General features: G+C 45.4%; 1 protein-coding gene across 1 annotated transcript in view; it reads left to right on the top strand.

The window, feature by feature from the left end:
* Positions 1–17363: 17363 nt before the first annotated feature.
* MTM1 (myotubularin 1) overlaps positions 17364–19014 on the top strand; it is a 101735-nt gene continuing 100084 nt past the window's right edge. Inside the window, exon 1 of the mRNA XM_026451554.1 lies at positions 17364–17435. The gene's annotated coding sequence lies outside the window, so the exon portion shown is untranslated. The remainder of the gene's footprint in view (positions 17436–19014) is intronic.

Raw genomic sequence — 19014 nt, 5'->3', positions numbered from 1 at the left:
CTTATAAGAACACACCAGGCAGGGTGTGGTGGCTCACGCCTGTAATCCCAGCACTTTGGGAAGCCAAGGCGGGTGGATCACGAGGTCAGAAGATCGATACCATCCTGGCTAACACGGTGAAACCTTGTCTCTACTAAAAATGCAAAAAAATTAGCCGGGCGTGGTGGCACGTGCCTATAGTCCCAGCTACTTGGAAGGCTGTGGCAGGAGAATCGCTTGAACCCGCGAGGCAGAAGTTGCAGTGTGCTAAGAGCACGCCACTGCACTCTAGCCTGGGCAACAGAGGGAGACTCTGTCTCAAAAACAAAACACACACACATACACAAACATACACAAATACAAGTCTTTGGATGCAGGGCCCACCCTAAATCCAGGATGTTTTCACCTCAAGATCCTGAACTCATTTCATCTGCAAAGACCCTGCTTCCAAATAAGGCCACATCATGAGGTTCTCGGTGGGCGTTAATTTGGGTAAAGGGGAGGTGGAGGTGGGCGTTATTCAACCCACCACACACTCCTAACTAAATTCTGTGCCTATGCAGGCATTTCAGAAATGGCCTTTCTTAGATCCTATTAGGATACTGTTGATTGAGAAAAATGTGCTCCACAATGGCTTCCACTGTCACCAAATTCCCCTCCAAAGAGCTAACCACAGAAACACATGCCTGTACACTGCCATCTCTCTTGAACAGTGTCAGGTGTGTAGTAGGTGCTCAATAAATAGTTGCTAGATGAAGGAATACCGTGGACTCCATTTAATGGCCAAATGGGTTTTCCTTAGGCTGAGAGAAGCTGGCTGTGGGCACAAAGTCCCAGATTTTCCCAACTTTTTACAGAAAGAGTACAAGGCAGTTTTCAGACAAATCTGACAAGTGTAAAAGCAGCCCAAGCTGAGCTTCTCTGGTCTGCCGTCTCCACCCTCCAGGCAGCTCTAGGGCACTTCTGGAAGCACCATTGGACCCTAGAGTTCCATGGAGCCATGTGGAAGCCCCTGTTGGAAGTCAGGAATCAAAGGCAAATGAGATTTTTGCGTGCTGATGATACATCACACACAGCAGCAAAGCATTGACAACCATACCTAAAGTTAACCCATAAGATTAAACAACTTTGTATTCCACCCCACAAGCATGTACTGAAAGTCATCCTACACTGTGTATTCTAATAGAGAAAGCACTTGTTATCTTGCAAGCTGGGGTACTAAAAATGATTTCAGAGTGAGAAAATAACCTTTCGATTAAAAGGATCCCATTATTTTCAGGATTCATATTTTGCCTTCTTTGATTCCCACAAGGAAGTGCAATAATAAAAAAGGTATTTTTATAACTGGGGGGAGAATTTTAAAAGCCAAAAAAGCATTGTCTATCTCCAATTGCACCAAATTAAAGGACTGGGCTGCCAGGGTTACTGTTTTGACACAGACTAAACTGTACTCCAGCTCACCAACTGGTCATAGTTCCCCATGATTTTCAGGATAGACGAAACTAGCGTGGCATTCTTTCACAGCTATAATCATCTTCTGCCTCACTATTAAGGGTTGAATTGTGTTCTCCCAAAAGATGTTGAAGTCCTAACCCCAGTGTTTGTGAATGTGACCTTATTTGGAAATAGGGTCTTTCCAGATGATCAAGTTCAGATGAAGTCATTGGGGTGAACCCTAATCCAATATGACTGCTTTTCTCATAAAAAGAGGAAATTTGAACCCAGAGATAGACACCCACATAAGGAGACCAGCACCTTAGGACAGGAGTTATACTGCCACAAGCCAGGCAACTACCAGAAACTAGGAGAGAGGCTGGGAACACACCTTAGCCTAGTACCTTCAAAGGGAGCGTGGCCTTGCCAACATCGTGATTTCCAACTTCTAGTCTCCAGAAAGAGGACTAATTTCTGTGGCTTAAGCCACTCAGTTGGTGGTTCTTGTTATGGCAGCTCTAGCAAACTAATGTACTCATCTTCCCTCCCAGTCCTTCCCACTCCCAATTCTACATTCTAGCTGCTCTGAAGCCCAAATGCTTGGGTGTCATTACACTCACCATCGTGCGCTTTTGCTGGGGAGATCACATGTCCAGGTTTACAGGGACCGCCCCAGCTTATGCCTGTTGTTCCTGCATCATAGTGAACAGTGCCACCTTTCAAAGGTGTCCTGGTTTGGGCCATGTGTTCTGTGGTCACCCTAGCTTCTGTCTGTGGTAACTCCAGCTCAGAGTGATGCTCCTTTCCTATTCTACCTGGTCATTGGTCAAAGCCCATTCCAAACATCACTGTTGCTATGAAACATACCCTACCTCACCCAAGATTTCATCAGTTCAGCCCCTGAACTACCATGGCAATTCGCACATCTCCAGCCTATAGCATGTATCACTATATGCCATGTGAACTCCAATGTACCTTCTTCAGGGGTGTCCCCTGGTCACTGCTCTCATAACACCCTTCATGGTCTGTAGCCCAGGCTGTGATTAGCTATTTGTGGGAGTTGGTATCCATTATGGTAATCCATTAATTGCTCCTAACTAGTGGTAGTGGGGACCATGTTTATGTCCTGGCACACAATAAAAACTTGCCAAATTTGAATGAAGAAACATCTTCCCTGTAAAACTGTCATTGCCTGCCTATCTTGGCTGTGTCTTAATCCTCTGTGTGTCCTCTCTAGTGCATAATCCTGTGTCTAGAACATCAGAGGTACTCAATCCCGGTTTATTGAGGCAATGTTAAGTTTAATTTAATTTAAGCATGTAACACACTAGCTGAACAATACTATGAGTCAAAAAAAGATACTATATTTACCTCCCTCCCTGAAGGGATATCATGTGATATTGAGGGCTTCCTGAACAATAAACATAACTGGGACAATAGTGGGTCTCATAGTGACTGTTCCACCTGGACAGCAAAGTGATATAGTCACTGTCCTTTGCTGTCCAATGATAGCTGCAGTATGAGTGGAGGTATAGGAAATGGCCTACTTCCACCTCTGATCCTGATGATTTCAAGTAAGAGTTGTTACAGAAATGCACAACTAATAACTCCTCACTTGTATTTAACCCTTGACAGTCGATAAAAGATTTACGCTTATGTGGGCTACATTAAGTCTCAGAATACCTTTATGAACTACCTAGGGCAGGGGAAAAAAGCCCTGGGAGCTACTTTTATTTAAAAAGTCAAATAGCATGTCTTCAAAGCCATACCTTTTAAAAAACTTTTGGTTTGTTGACTTTTTTGACTAACATCTCCCCAGCCCTCTACACCCAGTCCCTGGTAACCACCATTCTACTCTCTGCTTCTATGAGTTCAAGGTTTTTAGATTCTACATACGAGTGAGATCATGCTGTATATGACTTTCTGTGCCTGGTTTATTTCACTTAACATGATGTTCTGCAGGTTCATGCATGTTGTTGCAAATGACAGAATTTCCTTCCTTTTTAATGCTGAATAGTGTCCCATTGTGTGTGGATGTAGTCGTACCTTTTAAAGAGCGAAGTGTGCTGTCCAGGAAGGAGCTCAGTTTTACAGGTGAAAGCTGGGATTCTGGTCCCAATTCCACCACCTACCAGCACAATTACCTTGAGATACTCACAGCCTCCCTGAGACTCAGTTTCCTCATCTGTAAAAGAGGGATGGTCACCTATTTATTTGTCTTCTAAGGCTGTTTTGTGGGCCAGATAAGAAGAGGAATTTAGAGTGCTTGAAGACCTTGAAAGCACTGGATAGGCTGGGCGCGGTGGCTCAAGCCTGTAATCCCAGCACTTTGGGAGGCCGAGACGGGTGGATCACGAGGTCAGGAGATCGAGACCATCCTGGCTAATACGGTGAAACCCCGTCTCTACTAAAAAATACAAAAAAACTAGCCAGGTGACGAGGCCAGCGCCTGTAGTCCCAGCTACTCGGGAGGCTGAGGCAGGAGAATGGCGTGAACCCGGGAGGCAGAGCTTGCAGTGAGCTGAGATCCGGCCACTGCACTCCAGCCTGGGCGGCAGAGCAAGACTCCGTCTCAAAAAAAAAAAAAAAAAAAAAAGAAAGCACTGGATATATTAGGAGTCACCCAAGGTGGCCTTCCCAATGAACCTGGAGAGAAAAGAGAGAGAGAGAAGTGTGGTACTGGCATTAGGATAGACAGATCAATGGAATAGAATTGAGGGTCTGGAAATAAACCCTCACAATTTATGGTCAAATTTTGACAAAGGTGCCAAGACAATTCAATGGGAGAGAAAATAGTTTTTTCAAAAACTAGTGCTGAAACAATTGGGTATCCACATACAAAATTATAAAGTTGGACCCCTACCTCACATCATATTAAAACATTAATTCAAAGTGGATTATAGACCTACATGTAAGAGCTAACTAAAACTATAAAACTCCCAGAAGAAAACATAGTGGTAAATCTTTATGACCTTGAATTTAATGATGGTTTCTTAGATATGGCACCAAAAGCACAAGCGATGAAATAAGAAAACAGATAAATTGGCTGGGCGCGGTGGCTCACACCTGTAATCCCAGCACTTTGGGAGGCTGAGGTGGGCAGATCAAGAGGTCAGGAGATTGAGACCACCCTGGCTAACACGGTGAAACCCCCATCTCTACTAAAAATACAAAAAAATTAGCTGGGCGTGGTGGTGGATGCCTGTAGTCCCAGCTACTTGGGAGGTTGAAGCAGAAGAATGGCGTGAACCCAGGAAGCGGAGCTTGCAGTGAGCTGAGATCACACCACTGCACTTCAGCTTGGGTGACAGAGCAAGACTCCATCTCAAAAAAAAAAAAAGAAAACAGATAAATTGGACTTTTTCAAAATGAGAAACTTTTATGTGTCAACAGACCCTATCTAGAAAGTGAAAACAGAATGCACAGAAAGGGGGAAAATTTTTGCAAATTGTATATAGTTGATAATGGGTATCCAAAATATTTAAAGAATTCTTACAACTTAATAATAGAAAAACGAATTACCCAGTTTAAAAAAAACAGGCAAAATAGTTGAGTAGACATTTCTTCAAAGACGATATACAAATACATGACCAGTAAGCAAATAAAAATATGTTCAAGTTTATTACTTATGGGGATATGCAAATTAAAACCACAATGAGGTACCATGTCACACTGTAATACAAATGATGGACAATAACAAGTGTTGGTGAGGAGATGTAGATAGTGGAACCTTCATACATTGCTGGTGGAAATGTAAAACTGTGCAGCCTCTTTGGAAAACAGTCTGGTAGTTCCTCCAAATGTTAAACATAAAGCTACGCTATGACTTAGTAATTCCACTCCTTGTGATGCACCCAAGGGAAATGAAAACCTATGTCTACACAAAAAGTTATACACAAATGTTCATAGCTGCATTATTCATAAGAACCAAAAGGTGGAAAAACCCAAATGTCCATCAACAGATGAATGAATAAACAGAAGATGGTAGGAAATATTCCAATGAAATATTATTCCACCATACTTGCTAGTTTGGAACCTATGTAACCCTACCCTATATGTATGGAAATGGATGGAGGAGGAACCACCTACTAGACTAGTATTGCTACCAGCAATCTGGACCAGCACAGTGGCAAACTTAGTGTCCCTTCCAAAGGTGGAAAAGTTTGGGTAAAAATAAAAGACAAATGGAGAAAAGAAGGAATAATAGCTGAGGGTAAATAAACAAGTAAGTGGGTTATAAATTGTGGGAAATCCTGTATTGCACTAACAACTCAAAGGAGTATCAGAGCAAGAGATGACATCATCTCTTAGCTCAATTATTCCAGGTGCCTGAAAGGCTGTATGTTTGCTGTATGTATGTAAGGCTGTATGTATGTAAGGCTGTATGTTTGCTAAGACCGGTTTTGGAACCTGACAAGACTGAAAGAAACTCTACTAACCTGAGTGCCCTCACCCTGGGAGACATTCATACAATATGATGGACTGGAGTACTTATTAATAATTGTGCATATTCATTTTGCTGTAAGGGATCCGTGGTCAAAAACCAGGGGATGGCCTGTAGTGTTATGATATCTATTGGTTTTCATCCAGGATTCCTGGCTCATGACTCCCATAGCCCTTGTAATGGTTATTGATGAAAATGTTGGATTTGTTAGGCCTCAGGAGCAGACCTCAGGAAACAGAATCTCTGGGACCTTCTCCTGCCCCCCTTTCACCTGCTCCAAGGCAAGACTCTAATATTCCCTAGCCTTTCTGATTGTGTGTCTTAAGATCCTCTCCAGACAGGATCGTGGGGGAAGGAATGCTGACATCATGAAGCTTCCATAAAAACCAAAAGGACTGGGTTCCCGGAAATTCCAGATAGCTGAACATGTGGAGGTTCCTGAAAGGTGGTGTGCCCAGGGAGGGCATAGAAGCTCCATGCCCCTTCCCCCATACCTCACCCTATGTGTCTCTTCATCTGTATCCTTTGTAATATCCTTTATAATAAACTGGTAAACATAAAAAAGAAATATTATTCAGCCATAAAAAGGAATGAAGCAGTGATTCATGTTACAAAATGGATGAACCTCAAAAACATGATGCTAAGTGAAAGAAGCCAGACATAAAAGGCCACATATTCTATGATTTCATTTATATGAAATGTCCAGAATATGCAAATTCATAGAGAAAATGATTGCCAAGGGATAGTGGAGAAGGAGAAATGGCGAATGACTGCTAATGGTTTCTGGTTTTCCTTGGGGATGATGCAATATTCTGGACCTAGATAGCAGTGATGGTTGTAGAGCTCTGAATATACTAAAAACCGTTTAATTGTACACTTTATGTGGGGGAATTTTATAGTGAGTAAATCATATCTCAGTAAAGCTATTAAATGAGAACATGCACAATGTTCTATGTTGGGGGGCATGTGTTGGCGGGTTAGGGCTTGGCGGTTTGAGGGATGCTTAGCCTAAACAGGTAGGGTTCCATGTGCAGCACTGAGAGCTCAGGTTCTTAGTAGTCTGGGAAACTGTCAATGCTCTCACTCCCTAGTGCTTCAGCTTTGTTCCCATCAGCCCTCATGGTGTGAGGAAGGGCAGGCGGGTGGTCTCCTGCTGTCACTAGAAATACTTCTGCGAAAGTGCTACGTTTTTACTTCCTAGGGGCCTGACAGGGGTAGGGGTAAGGGGTAGGATTGGGGAGGTGGCTGAGACTCCATTCTGTTCACAAAAAGCTACCCCAGGAGGCCCTCACCTGATGATGAATAGGGTTAACAGGCTTCCTGGGGAGTGGGGGGTGCACTTCCCCCACCCATTGGTCAATGACCTTTTTGAAGTGATCTCTGGAGACTCCAACTGGAAAGGGCGTGCCTCTGTCTGAGGCATTCTCTCAAAGAACTGTGCCTCAGCTCCCTACCTCCTGACGAGTGGGATCCTTTGCATCCCGCTCCCCTACACAGCCCCTCCAGGCTTCTCTCTGGTGTTTGTTCTCCTGAGTGGAGAGGAGGGGTCTGGGAAGATATTCTGGGAGAAGATCCCCCTCCCACCGCCTTCACGACTCTCATGAGTTTTTGGCAGTGAAACAAAGAGGGGTAGTATTTATTTTGGAAAGGACATGTGTTCTGGCTTCCTCATCCTTCTAGTCGCCTGGGACTTGGGCTCTTAGTTACTTCTGGCTCCCTGTGGGAGGCTTTGTTTCTGAGGCAGGACACGAGACCTCCTGTCCTGGGTGGAAGCTGACCTGGAAAGGCACAATCACGTCTGAGATGAACCACAGAGAACGTTATCAACGAGACTGGGTTTTTGGTCCCCTAAGCTCAAGCTACTTTTGAGGGCTTAATTAATTTTTTTCAATGGTGGTAAAATAAACATGACATAAAATTTTATGATAAAATTATGATAACATGATAAAATTACAATCTTAATCATTTTTGAGCATACAGTTTAATAGTGTTAGGTACATTCACATTGTTGTGAAACCAATCTCCAGAACTCTTTTCATCCTGCAAAACTGAAACACTATACCCATTAAACAATAACTCCCTTTTTCCCCCTTCCCCCAGTCCCTGGCCCTCATCATTCTAATGTCTGCCTCTATGAATTTGACTACTCTAGGGACCTCATATCTTACATTATTTGCCTTTTTTTTTTTTTTTTTTTTTAATTTTGAGACGGAGTCTCGCTCTGTCGCCCAGGCTGGAGTGCAGTGGCGCGATCTTGGTGCACTGCAACCTCCACCTCCCGAGTTCAAGCAATTCTCCTGCCTCGGCCTCCTGAGTAGATGGGATTACAGGGGTGCGCCACCATGCCCAGCTAATTTTGTTGTTGTTGTTGTTGTTTTAGTACAGATGGGGTTTCATCACATTGGTCAGACTGGTCTCTTGACCTCAGGTGATCCACCCTCCTCAGCCTCCCAAAGTGCTGGGATTACAGGCATTGAGCCACTGTGCCCAGGCTGTATTTGCCTTTTTTGACTGGCTTATTTCATTTAACATGATGTCCCTAAGGTTTATCTATGTTGTAGCATGTGTCAGAATTTTCCTCCTTTTTAAGACTAATATTCCATTGTATGTATATGCCAAATTTTGTTTATCCATCTCTCTCTTTTGATCATCAATGAACACTTGCGTCGCCTCCAGCTTTTGGCTATTGTGAATGATGCTGCTATGAACATGGGTGTACAACATCTCTTTATGACTCTGCTTTCTATTCTGTTGGGTATATACCCAAAAGGGGAATTGCTGGATCCTATGGTAATTATGTATTTAATATTTTGAGGAACCATCATACTGTTTTCCACAGCAGATGCACCACTTTACATTACCACCAGCAATGCATGAGGGTTCCAATTTATCCACATGCTCATCACTATTTGTTATTTTCTGTGGGGTTTTTGTTTGTTCATTTGTTTTATTGTTTTGGGGTTTTTGTTTTTTGTTTTTTTTTGTCTTTTTTGACAAAGTCATGCTTTGTTGTCTAGGCTGGAGTGCAGTGGTACCATCATGGCTCACTGCAGCCTTGACCTCTCAGGTTCAAACAGTCCTCTAGCCTCAACCTCCTGAGTAGCTGGGACTACAGGCATGTACCACCACACCTGGATAATTTTTCAAATATTTTGTAGAGACAGGGGTCTCATTATGTTGCCTGGGCTGGTCTTGAACTCCTGGGCCCAAGCAATCCTCCCGGCTTGGCGTCCCAAAATGCTGGGTTTACAGGTATGAGCCACCGCACCTGGCTTGTGTGTGTTTGTGTGTGTGTGTGTGTGTGTGTGTGTGTGTTTAATAGTAGCTATCCTAATGGGAGTGAGCTGATATCTCATTGTGGTTTTGATTTGCATTTCCCTAATGTCTATTTAAGTTCTGTGCCCATTTTTAATGGAGTGTTTTGTTGTTGACTTGTAGGGGTTCTTTATATATTCTGGATATTAATCCTTCATCAGATATGTGATTTGCAAATATTTTCTTACATTCTTTAGGTTGCATTTTCACTCTTTTGTTTCTTTTGATGCACAGAAGTTTTTAATTTTGATATACTTCATTTATCTACTTTACATTTGTTGCTGTGCTTTTGGTGTCATAGCTAAAAAGTCATTGCCACATCCTGGCAAGAAGATTTCCCCTGTGTTTTCTGCTAAAAGTTTTATACTTTTAGCTCTTACATTTGGATCTTTCATCCATTTCCAGTTAATTTTTGTATATGGTGTATGGTAAGGGTCTAACTTCATTCTTTTGCATGCGGATATCTGGTTTTCCCAACACCATTTGTTGAAATGATGTCCTCTCCCCATTGAATGATCTTGGCACCTTTGTCTAAAAATCATTTGACCATATATTTTAAGGTTTCTGTCTGGTCTCTTTATTCTATCCCACTGGTATAAATGTCTGTCTTTATGCCAGTATCACATTATTTTGATTACTACAGGTTTGTAATGTTTTGAAATCGGGAAACGTGAGATCTCCAAGTTCATTCTTCTTTTTCAAGATCGTTTTGGCTATTTGGGGCCCCTTGATTTTCACACGAATTTTATGATGTATTTTTCTAGTCTAAAAATAAAATATCTCTGCCATTGAGATTTTGATAGTGATTACATTGAATTTGTGGATCACTTTGGAATGTATTTACATGTTAACAATATCGAGTATTCTAATCCCTGAACACAGCTGTCTTTCCATTTATTTGTGTCTAATTTATTTTCGTAATTTTTTTTTTTTTTTTTTTTTTTGAGACGGAGTCTCGCTCTGCCGCCCAGGCTGGAGTGCAGTGGCCGGATCTCAGCTCACTGCAAGCTCCGCCTCCCGGGTTCACGCCATTCTCCTGCCTCAGCCTCCCGAGTAGCTGGGACTACAGGCGCCCGCCACGTCGTCCGGCTAGTTTTTTGTATTTTTAGTAGAGACGGGGTTTCACCATGTTAGCCAGGATGGTCTCGATCTCCTAACCTCATGATCCGCCCGTCTCGGCCTCCCAAAGTGCTGGGATTACAGGCTTGAGCCACCGCGCCCGGCCTATTTTCGTAATATTTTGCAGTTTTCATTGCAACAGTCTTTTGCCTCCTTGGTTAAGTTTATTCCTATTTTATTCATTTTGATTAATTAATCTTAAATAGCACAATTTCTTTCAGGTTCAGCAAATATTTGCTGACACATTCAGTTTTGTTTTTGTTTTTGTTTTTTGAGGCAGTCTCACTCTGTCACCCAGGCTGGAGTGCGATGGTGTGATCTCGGCTCACAGTAACCTCCACCTCCTGGGTTCAAGCGATTCTCCTGCCTCAGCCTCCCAAGTAGCTGGAATTACAGGCACCTGCCACCACACCTGGCTAATTTTTGTATTTTTAATAGAGACAAGGTTTCACCATGTTGGCCAGGCTGGTCTCAAACCTCAAGTGGGACTTCAAGTGATCCAACCGCCTTGGCCTCCTAAAGTGTTGGGATTACAGGCATGAGCCACCATACCCAGCCTCAGGTTTTTTTTTATCTTTTATTTTTTCCCTTCTCATATATTCTTTCTTGGTTTTAATCTAGGGTCTCCAAATCTGTGTTTGAGAAGTAGCATACTACACACCTCAACATGAATCAGGCCCTTCAAATAAAAGATAAAGCTCTTTTGAAAAAGCCTGTTTTGAGTAAAAAACACTTGACTGTATTCTGAAACATTTCCTCATAGGGCTTACTTTCTTAAAAGTTATTTAGTGTAAGAAGTGAGGTTTCTTTTATTTTTATTTTATTTAAGTCCTTGTAATTGGGGGTAGAAGGAGAGGATCTTGTGAGTTGGGTTTAGTTTTATTTGTGATCTGACTGGGGCCTGGGGCAATTTTGTCATGGTGTTGCCTGTGGACTAGAACTCAAAGTCCTCAGTGAATACCCTGTATGTGCCTAGCGATGAAGGAAACAAACAGGACTGGCACTTGGAAACATTGTGATGTCATGACCATAAGCCCTTTGTGCTGGCCTCTGTGTCCAAGAAGCCCTGAGACAAAGAACCTGGGTTTCTCTCTGTATGTGTTTTCATGTCCCATTACTTGGCTCAAACTTCCATCTAGCACCTGGCAAAATAGAACCTGCTGACCAGCAGGGCCTCCTCAAAGAGGTTCCAACTTAACATTGAGTTCTGTGAGAAAGTGGAAGCAAAATACCAGTGAGAAGCAATAGCAGTCTCATCTGCCCAGGAACAGAGAGTACAGGTTGGCTCTTAAGGTCTCCTGGAGCCCCACTGCACATGTGCCTGCAGATCAGTGGCAGCTCTCAGAGAGAAGCTGGGGGAAGCTTCTGATCCCTGGGGCCCACAAGGGTAATGCTCCTTCTGTCCGGGTCGTAGATCCCAGGCCTCCCGCATCCAGGTAAGCTCTCTCTGCCCTGCCCCCATGGGTCTGAGCTCTGTCTTCTCCTGCTTCAGGAGTGATAGAAATGTTCTGTATCTTGATTGTGATGGTGAACAGACTGGGTAGCACATCCTTGTTATTTTCAGGGCAAGCATCACCACTTTCTCCCCTTGAAGGCCCCAAGCCTCTTAGAAAACAACCAACCAACAAATCAACCAACCAACAAAAAGGAGATAGACAATTCTGGGCAGCCTTAGGAATCTTAACTGAGGCTATGTCTTCTTGTCTTCTTCCCATGCTTCAATATCAGCTTTTTTTTTTTTTTTTCTTGAGACAGAGTCTTGCTTTGTCACCGAGGCTGGAGTGCAGCGGAGCAACTCTTAGCTCACTGCATCCTGAGTAACTGGGATTACAGGTGCGCGCCTCCACACCCGGCTAATTTTTGTATTTTTAGTAGAAACAGGGTTTCACCATGTTGGTCAGGCTGGTCTTGAACTCCTGACCTCATGATCTGCCCGCCTTGGCTTCACAAAGTGCTGGGATTAAATCTCAGCTTTATTGGGCTGGGCACGATGGCTCAAGTCTGTAATCCCAGCACTTCGGGAAAAAACAAAATAAAAACAAAAACCAAACAAACAAAAAAACAAACTCAGCTTTATTGAAGTATAATTTATCTGCAATGAAATTCACTCATCTCGTGTTTATAGTATAATTATTTGGGGCAATTGTATACGTTTTCATGATCATGTCACAATCAAGATATAGAACATTTCCATCAATCACTCCCAAAACTTTCCTCTTGCCTCTTTGGAGTCGATCCCCCGCCCACCTCTAGGTTGACTGCTGGCCCCAGTCAACCATGAATCTGCTTTCTATCATTATTGTTTTGCCTTTTCCAAAATATAATATAAATGGAATCATGCAGTGTATAATACTTTGTGTACAGTTTATTTCACTTAGCATATGATATTTTTTGAGATTCATTCAAGTTGTAGCATATATCAGTAGTTCTTCCTTTTTATTGCTGAGTAATATTCCATTGGGTGCATATATCACCATTGGCTTAGCTGTGGGTTTAGTCAATGGGGATTTGTGACGCTTACATTTTTATTATTATTATTATTATTATTATTTTGACAGGAGTCTCGCTCTGTTGCCAGGCTGGAGTGCAGTGGTATGATCTTGGCTCACTGCAACCTCCGCCTCCCGGGTTCAAGCGATTCTCCTGCCTCAGCTTCCCGAGTAGCTGAGATTAGCTGGGATTATAGGTGCACGCCACCAAGGCTGGTTAATTTTTGTATTTTTAGTAGAGACGGGGTTTCACCATGTTGGTCAGGATGGTCTCGATCTCTTGACCTCGTGATCCGCCCACCTCAGCCTCCCAAAGTGTTGGGATAACAGCTGTGCCCAGCTTTTGACTATTATTTTTGAAAGGCTGCTGTGAATATTTGAATACAAGTCTTTTTGTGAACATATGTTTCCATATGTCTTGGATAAATATCTAGGAATAGTATTGCTCGGCCATATGTACATTTACCTTTATAATTCACTGCCAAACCATTTTCCAAAGTGGCTGCACCATCCTGCTGAGGCTGCTTTTTAAATACAGGCTGGGGCCGGGTGCGGTGGCTCACGCCTGTAATCCCAGCACTTTGGGAGGCCGAGGTGGGCGGATCACGAGGTCAAGAGATTGAGACCATCCTGGCGAACACGGTGAAACCCCGTCTCTACTAAAAACACACAAAAAATTAGCCGGACGCGGTGGCAGGCGCCTGTAGTCCCAGCTACTCGGGAGGCTGAGTCAGGAGAATGGCGTGAACCCGGGAGGCGGAGCTTGCAGTGAGCCGAGATCGGGCCACTGCACTCCAGCCTAGGCGACAGAGCGAGACTCCGTCTCAAAAAAAAAATAAATAAATAAATAAAAATAAAAATAAATAAATAAATACAGGCTGGGGCTGGGGAGGAGGAGGTAGGCAGAGCTGCTTTGCAGTTCTCCTAGAATCAGAAGTTAGACCTAGGCATTCATGTGCTTCACAACAAGCTTATGAAGGAGATAATGAGAAAAACCCATTTCACGGATGAGGAAGTCGAGGTTTGGAGAGATGTAATTGCGCAAAATCACACACCCAACAAATGGAAGAGCTAGGATTTAAACCCTGGGATCTTTGTGTCAGTGCCCAGGGGTTTACCCCTTACCCTCTCCCATCTCTCTCCCCAGTGACCATCCTGGCAACTTGGGAATTCTGCTGCCTTGACACTGTATACATCACGTTTACATCTATCCTCAAGGGGACACAATGACCCTGGGAGGTGGCATTCAATCCCTCTTCTTCAGAGGAGGCAGTTATTGATCAGAGAGGTGAAGTGACTTTCCCAAGGCCAACAGCTTGCCTATAGAATTTCTGGTACCTGAATCAGGTTTCCTAGTTCCAAGTGCTTTCTGCTAGACCATGGTACCCCACAGCTACATTTAAAATTTTTCATTCCTAATTTTCTTTTTCTTCAGCCTTCTCTTTCCTCAGTAAGAATGCCCCTCCCTTTCCTCCACCTTCCCCTGCCTCAGGCCTAATACACTGAACCTGGTAGGATTAAGTTGAGGCAGGAGTGGGGACTGGGGAGATGAGAGCATAGAGGCCAAGGGAGCAGTAGCAGGAAACAGGCCATTTCCTCACTCAGGCCTGCTTCTTATCTAATAGGTGAGAGGCCAGAGGTGGAGGTAAGCGATGAAGCCAGTCAGATCCGGAGTGCAGGCTCCTCCTGGTGCTGCCTAGCCCACCTCCCCCAACTGCAGAGAACAGGATGAAGCCTCTGAGGGTAGGAGGTGCCTCTAGCCCTCCAGCCTGTGCCTTAGCAAAAGCGGAAGGACTCTGGGGGAAAGGGGCGGGAATAGGTATAGAATGTGCTACTCAGAAGGGTTGTGGAAGAAGCAGCCTCAGGTCACATCTATTGCCCTCTCCTCTTTACTGTCCTGGAGACCTGGAAAAGGAGGCCAGCCATCTTCTCACAGGCCTCCTGCCTGTGGGGTGTGTGTGTATGTGTGCAAAATGCAGGGAAGCCTGAAGATTCCTCAACACACACACACACACACACACACACACACACACACACACAGAGAAATGTGAGTGCAGCCCCAGCCTGGAAGAGGGCAGACTCAGTCAAGAATACAGCAATGTCACCAAGGGCAAGGTGGTAACCCCTCAATAGTGTATAACCTTTTTTTTGAGATGGAATCTCACTCTGTCACCCAGGCTGGAGTGTAGTGGTGCAATCTCAGCTCACTACAACCTTCACCACCCGGGTTCAAGTAATTCTCCTGCCTCAGCCTCCCGAGTAGCTGGGATTACAAGTGCCCACCACCATGCCTGGCTAATTTTTTTGTATTTTTAGTAGAGACGGGGTTTCATCATGTTGGCCAGGCTGGTTTCGAGCTCCTGACCTCAAGTGATCCGCCCGCCTCGGCCTCCCAAAGTGCTGGGATTACAGGCCTGAGCCACTGTGCCCAGCCCATAGTGTACAACCTTTACAGTTTTCGAAGTGCTTCCTCATCTGTTGCCTCATTTGATCTCCGCACCTACACCGTGAGACAGGCATGGCAGGGGTTACTCTCTCCATTTCACAGGCCAAAGGCTAGTCTTCTCTACTGGCCCTTTCTGGTTGAATTGCATCTTTCTAGAGGTGGGGCTGGGCTGGGGCTGGACCCTGGAGAAATCTTCTTCAGGAATTAGCTTCTTAGGATGAAACCATCCCTGCTCTGCACCTTTCCCACCTCCCAACCCCCAGCTCATCCCAGCTCCAGCAAAAAGCTTTGGCCTCATCTTGGGACACTTAACCAGGCCTATTATATGCAAGGTATCCCAGGCAGCTGCTGCCCTCCCTCCACCCATCCCCATTTTCCTCTATCCCTCTGCCCTAAGATTCACAGATACTAGGAATCTAGAGTTATTCAGCAGCCCACCAGGGAGCCTCTCTCTAGCATGCAAATTTACTGAGCATGCTTTGAAATCCAGCACAAAAGTGAATGAGATTCAAAGGAGTTCATAGTCTGGGGAGAGGAGTTGGCAGAGTAGATGTGTAAGCAAATGATGACATCAGTACAACAAGAAGGGTGGGGGAGACTTCTAATTGTGCGGGGGCCCAGGAGCAGCTGCTATTCTGCTGTCTTTCCAGGTGTTCGGCAAATCCAGGAGAGAGGACCAAGTGCAAAGGGCTGGAGGAAAGAAAAAACCTGGTGCATCAAGTTCCCTGGGAGCTTGGGGTGAAGAGCAAAAAGAGGCACACTGGGAGAAGTGGCTAAAGAGTGGGTTGGGTTGGATTCTGGATGGCTTTGTTACTCATCTAAGAAGTCTAGACTCTTCAATACAGCATATATATGTATATATAAATAATGATATATGAATATATGTATATGTGTGTGACTATGGAAAACACATGTACACATATACACTGGTATCAGGTAAAATGCTGTTTTTAGATGCTGGAGAACTAACACATACAAGAGAAAAAAACAGGCCAGGCCATGATAAAGTCATCCTATTTACTCGAACTGCTCACGTATAAGTATTATGCAGTACAAAGAATATTATGCTCATTTTTCTATGTGCCGGATTGTCTTTTCTTTTCTTTTCTTTTTTTTTTTTTTGAGATGGAGTCTCGCTTTGTCACACAGGCTGGAGTGCAGTGGTGCCATCTCAGCTCACAGCAAACTCTCCCTCTCGTGTTCAAGCGATGCTCTTGCCTCAGTTTCCCAGGCAGCTGGAATTACAGACACCTGCCACCACGCCTGGCTAATTTTTGTATTTTTAGTAGAGATGAGGTTTCGCCATGTTGTCCAGGCTGGTCTCGAACTCCTGACCTCAGATGATCCATCTGCCTCAGCCTCCCAAAGTGCTGGGATTACAGAGGTAATCCCAGATTGTTTTATTTGATTACACAATGAATTATCTTCTTGACGTTTGCCTTCCTTCTCTTTTTCCTGTCCCTTTCTTTTTACTGTATCAATAGTTGTCTGACCCAAACCTCAAAAAGTAGAAGGAATTTTGGACTGAAATGTTTCCGTTCACTAAGTCTCAATTGCGTTCTTGGAAAGGTGCTGGCATAGCTGAGGGACACCCCAGCTGTTAGTTGAGTTTGTGAATTGCAGATCCTGCTCCAGAGTCACTGATCAGAGTCAGTGAAATTTCTTTTTCCCTTATACTATCTCAACTTTACGCAGCCAACCCTGTGTACCCAATAATAGCTCAATTTAGTGGCATCCGCTAAAGTCTTATGTAGAGAAGTTTTCCCTCTGGATTTCCCCTTTACTGAAGAAAAAGAGGGAGACCCAGACAAGGGTCCCGGGACTACGCTTCCCAGCCGCCTCCGCCCGGCGCCCAGTCCAACTTCCCTTACAGGGATGGCCCCTGGCATCTTGGCCCCGCCCATCCTCAGCACCATATTGCAAACTACAATTCCCAGCTGCCTCCATGCGTCGCACCCTTCAAAATGGGCTTCCCAGCAGCCTCGCGGGCGAAGAGCCCCGCCCCTCGGAGCTGCTCCCCGGGTCGACCCGGCGCACTCTTCCTGCCCCCTGCCCCGTCACGTGATGCAGTCTCGCCAACCGGCACGGGGAGGAGGGCAGCGGGCGGTGGCCGGGGGCGGGCAGGCCGTAGGGGGCGGACCCCAGAGGGGGCGGAGCAGGGCCCGGGAGCCGAGCAGCCTGGCAACGGCGGTGGCGCCCGGAGCCCGAGGTGGGTGCGCGCTCACGGCTGGCCTGGCTCGGAGCCGGGCACTGCGGGGACCCGTGGTGAGGGGATCGGGAGGAGGAAGTTGGGACTCCTTGGGCCAGCGAGTCGCGCGGGGCCTCGCCGCACCGGCAGGGTTGGGTGGGGGTTTCGCCCAAGCGCCGTCGCTGTCCCTGCGGGGCAGGGCTGAGGCCAGGGAGCAGCAGGCAGGTACCTCCGGCTTTCCCCCGTTCTCCCCGCCCAAGGTGGTCGGCCAGCAGCGGGCGAAGGTCGGGACGGGAGTAGGAGTTGGCTGGCCGTGGAGCTGGGGGCGGACGTCTCAGCCACTGCCCGGACTTTGCTTCCCCGTCCCGGGGCGGTGAGTGGGCCGGGCGTCCGCCCTGCCTCCCCGGCGACGCTCCGCGGCTGGTCCTCGCTTTGGCCCTCTGCGCGGAGCGGGCGTCCGCCGCATCCCCAGTGGGCCCTGCGGAGCGGCCGCAGCCCGACACTGGCCGCGAAGCCTCGATGGTCGCTCTTGGCCAGTGTTTCTGTGTCATACACGAGAGGTTTATCTGCTTTTGCAACAGTTGAGGGAAGATCTTAGAGGGAACGGTTAGTTCCCTGATACGCAGTCGGAAGTATGCACGGGCACGAGCAAGCGCCTTTGGCCGGGTTGCCTCCCTTAACCGTCTTTTGCTGCGCTCAGGAAGTGAAAACTAATTTTAGTATTTGCCCAAGCAAGTAAGAAGTGAATCTGCTGCAAAAATTATATTAGAGCTTTATACGCACGCATCGTTTGAGGCGAAGTGGTTTGCGACTGATTTTGAAACAGATACACCAGATCTTCCCAAGAATAAAATTACAGCATTTTAGAATTGACTGGCACCCTAAAGTTTACTTGTTCATTTGTTCCCTGGATGAACTGAGGCCCAGAGAGGGTAACTAATGTCCCGGGCTTCAGCGCAACTTAATGGCAAAGCTAATATCACAAGCCAGCTCTCTGGGGGTGTCTTGGTGTCTGTCTGGATTCTTTTTACCACAGCTCAGTTTTATTCCTTGTGAAATAACCAACTTAGTCTTGAGACTGAGCCAGCAATTTTGCTAGACTGCAGACCATTTTGAATTTCCTTCAAAATCGGTTTACCAACCAAATAAGACAATCAGGCCTGTGACTTTGCAGACACATTTGCTTTCATCCAGCATACCTATTGGGCACAGTCATGTATTCACCAGATTTGATTCTGAATGGCTTTTGGCTGTTTCACAAACTCAAATCTAAAGCGATTCCACACCATGGGGGAGATTTGAACCAGTGGTGCTGCCTGCAGCACCAGTGTATAGTAGCCTCCCAGGGTGCTTGAGGGTGGATAACATTCACGGATGCTTGTAGATTCTAGTGTGGTTAGTAAATGATTGGTCTCTTTAACTTAAAGTTCTAACTACATTTATGAAGTTGTCGATGGTTTCATTCATTCATCAAACACAAGAGTGCCAAGGGTGAGCACTGGGAAGACAGCAAAGAGCCTCACTGCTGAGGTCCCTGCCTTATAGAGTTTATATGTGGGGAGGCACACAATTAAAAAAATAAACAATGATGTATTTTCTG

The sequence above is a fragment of the Piliocolobus tephrosceles genome, chromosome 12 (assembly GCF_002776525.5).
Source record: "Piliocolobus tephrosceles isolate RC106 chromosome 12, ASM277652v3, whole genome shotgun sequence".
Classification (NCBI taxonomy): Eukaryota; Metazoa; Chordata; class Mammalia; order Primates; family Cercopithecidae; genus Piliocolobus; species Piliocolobus tephrosceles.
Note: the sequence above shows the minus strand (reverse complement) of the source record. Positions and strands in the feature narration are given on the sequence as shown.